The sequence below is a fragment of the Amblyomma mixtum genome, unplaced genomic scaffold (genome assembly GCF_055824585.1).
Source record: "Amblyomma mixtum isolate Tamu unplaced genomic scaffold, ASM5582458v1 scaffold_13, whole genome shotgun sequence".
Lineage (NCBI taxonomy): Eukaryota > Metazoa > Arthropoda > Arachnida > Ixodida > Ixodidae > Amblyomma > Amblyomma mixtum.
The window spans coordinates 1,421,256-1,424,726 of record NW_028317662.1 but is presented as its reverse complement, the minus strand read 5'-3'; the positions used below and the strand labels follow the sequence as shown (position 1 = coordinate 1,424,726).

Sequence of the window (3,471 nt, the reverse complement as noted above, 5' to 3'; positions counted from 1 at the left end):
TGACGGGATGCCAATAGGAGTGGTCCTCCTCTGTGACCAGGCCTTTACTTTGCAGCGTCACTTGATGAAGCCTTTCCCTCACGTGAGTGCAAGCAACCCTACAGTGCAAACGTTCAATTACGCTTTCTCAAAAGCGAGGCGTGTTGTTGAGAATGCCTTTGGGAGATTGAAGGCTAGATTCAGGGTCTTGAAGATGATTGAGTGTCATAATGAAAATGTGAACAGCATTGTGCGAGCTTGCTGCATCGTCCACAATGTATGGGAACACATGCGTGATCAGTGCGACACACAGTGGAGTGCTGAAGCAGCAGCCGGGGAGCTTCCGCATCCTGTTTGTGTGAGCAACGCAGTGAGCTCGTCAGGTGAAAGTGTCCGACGTGCTTTGGCCAAGCACATTTGTTCATTGAAGTCATCACTACTTTGAAAAGCTTTGTTTTATGCATCCAATTGTGAACAATGAACAGAACGTGAAAGACTGGGCAAGTTTGTGGCAATTTTTGGAGCACGTGTGCACACTGGTCTTTTATTCACCGTTCTGTGGGCAGTCAGGCTGACGCTCCTGCCGGCCTTCAAAGTACTGGCGAATAACGCTCACCATTTCGCGGTGAATGTCATTCGCCTCCTCCTGGAGACTGACCGTCTTTTCGGCCAACTTATATTCTTTTTTGGGCATCCTTCTGGCACGGTTTTCTTGCCTTTCCAGCAGCAGCACAACCTTCTCCATTGATGATGTCGGCTGTCGCCTTTTCCGTGTGTGGCCTTGCTCGGCTGAGGTAGCAGGTGGTGATGCCTGGCTCGTCGATGCCTCGTTGGTCGAGGCCAGACTGGCCAACGCCTCGTTGGTCGAGGCCTCGACATTTGTGATGTCTAGGCTGCTCGGCGCTTCTGAGGGTGGCTGTGAGGCAATAATCTCAGCACCCTCTGGAAGCCGTTCCACCATGTCCAGCTTAAGAAAAGAAGAAGAACGGAAAGTTACCGAATGTTGCTTCTAAGGAATTATTACTGCGTTGCATGATGAGTGAAAGTGGTACACATAACGTGGAGAAAGATTTCGATATACCAGAATTTTATGCAATAGCTGCCGTTTTCTCTAAAAGAGTTTTGGTACACCCTAAAGCACACAGCCTACCCTGGTACCCTTTTGTAACATAACCATCCTTACCTATCTCGCCCTATTTTTTAACTCCAAGAAAAGTAATAAGTATTGTGCCATCCAGTATGTCGGAAATGTTAGGCAATGATTTCGATGCTACATAGACTGTGAAGCTTATTGAAGTTATCTGTGCATTTTTAGTACTCTTGAACAAAACAATGCCTTATGTTCATGTCATGTGTTTCAGTAACATGAAATTCTCTGTACTTTGCTGCCATCCGTCTCCGGCGACAAACTTGGCCAGCAAAATAAACAATTTCGGTTTGTCAGTCCATTTCAAGTGTTTACATGTAACCAAAATAAACAAATGTTGCACCTGAAAGCTCTCCTGTACAAGGCTTCTATCATTCAGAGGAAGGTTTCCAAGGAAGGCGTGAAGCCGCTTGTAAAATGGGCTCTGAGTTGCAGCCTACCCAGTGGCAGCAGTGCTTTCCTTTCTCAAATAAAAGCAAAGTGCAGCTAAGAGTCACTTCTTTATGTCGTAAGAGATGAACATGAATTTTTTTTTCAGCACAAGTACAAGCTTCCAAGAACAATGAACCTCCTTGTGCTGTAAGTTAAAACAGCAGGCAAAGAGGTAAGAAACAAGGACAACGCTGTTGAATTACGATGCGAGCTCAATAGGCTTCGACCAAAATCAGCTGATAGTCAAGATACAAGTTATTAGCCTATAGACAATGTCAAGACATAAGTTTGGGAGAATGTAGAACGTGTTGTTGGGCTAGTTGGTTCCATACTTCAGACATGGCAGTTGCACGAAACACAAACACACACAATACAGGGTACGGGACGAGCGTAAACTTACAACTGATTTTATTCAAAGGACACAGCACGTATTTAAAGGAAAAAGGAGGAAAGAATGCACTTTGAGCATGAGCAGCGCAAGGATACATCATGTGGCAATCATTGACACACCAAGGCCTAAACTTAGATCATCTTACCGAGAAAGGCTACCTCATTATTGAATAGTACAATCGAAGAATCACTTATACATGCATCTCCTCTTTTCATTATGAAGTAAGCTTCCATAACTTTTCTCGTGCGATTGAATCGCGTCTCTTGCCCGGAACTCTAATCTCATCAAGCCGTGGCCGACAGTCACTCCAGGACAGGCAATGCTTTGCAAATTAGATCCCTCCCACGTTGTTAGCGATAACCTATGTTCCCGTGCACGATCGTTCAAGCAGCGTCTAGTCTGGCCTACGTACGTTTTTCTTTCTGATCGAACAGACTTCTCGGCGCAAATACGTTCTGTCAGGCTACGCTGGTCATGCCTAGATTACGGCAAAGGGCTACATATTATAACCAATTGTACTACGCTAAGCTGTGATCTCTATTCCTGCATTGCTGCATGAACATTACAATCAGCCCGAAGCGTAAAGAAAGTCACGTTCGAGCTCATGTCAAGCAAAATTCGGCGTTGCCTATGGCATTGAAACACACGTCCGGCCCTGCGGGGCGCCAGATTTCATTGAACATGCCTGACAAGGCGCTCTGTCGGCTGAAAAATCACTAATAAATTCATAGCAACTTACTTGTGAGCCTGGGCCAAGTTCTCCATCTTGTGCTTTATTTGCTTGACAGTCACGCACACAGCGTGCCCACATTCTTCGCTTGCGAGCTGATTGAAGAGTGCAGTCATTCTTGAGTACACGGGCGCGTTGTGTTTTTGCCCTCGTCCGTTTGGCCAGGTGGTCCTGCCACAAGTTAATCAGTAAATGCCTCAGTGACGCTGTCCACGCAAAGCGTTTTTGCGCCGGCGCGCTTGCCTGCAGCGGGGACGCGTTGCTGCTGGGGGCTGCCATCTTGCCTACTTCCCGACGAAAGGGACGGAAACGGCGGCGGAACGGAGACCGGCGAGCTCCGTTGATGTCAATCACGTTTGGATTTCCAACGGCGCTGGCGCTGCCGTGTAACTCCGCCTAACGGCCGTTACGGCCAACTGCCGTTTTCCTTAACGCCCTTTAAAGTGCCCGTGTAACAGGGGTATTATTCCTAGGCGCGCCAACGCTCCTTCTCTTACAGACTTGGTTAAAGATGGCGTGACGTACGCCCTGTCACGGAAACGCCGCGTTTAGGCTCCTCGGCGAGCCCAAAGTCAATTACGTGACCGAATTGTGGTAGACCTTGACGCGTCCTCGATTTGACCTCGACTTGACCTTGAAATGACTTTGACCATTGACCTTGTCCCCTTGACCTGTCCAACTGATTGACCATTGGTATGACTATTGATCATCCACCGGTTTTCCGAACTTATAAATTGCAGGTTTGACCTTGGCTGAGCCTTGAAGGTGATCGGCAACGCACGGTGGTCTTAT

General features: G+C 47.5%; 1 pseudogene; it reads right to left on the bottom strand.

The window, feature by feature from the left end:
* Positions 1-523: 523 nt before the first annotated feature.
* Positions 524-2,795, bottom strand: LOC149324869 (uncharacterized; annotated as a pseudogene).
* Positions 2,796-3,471: the final 676 nt, after the last annotated feature.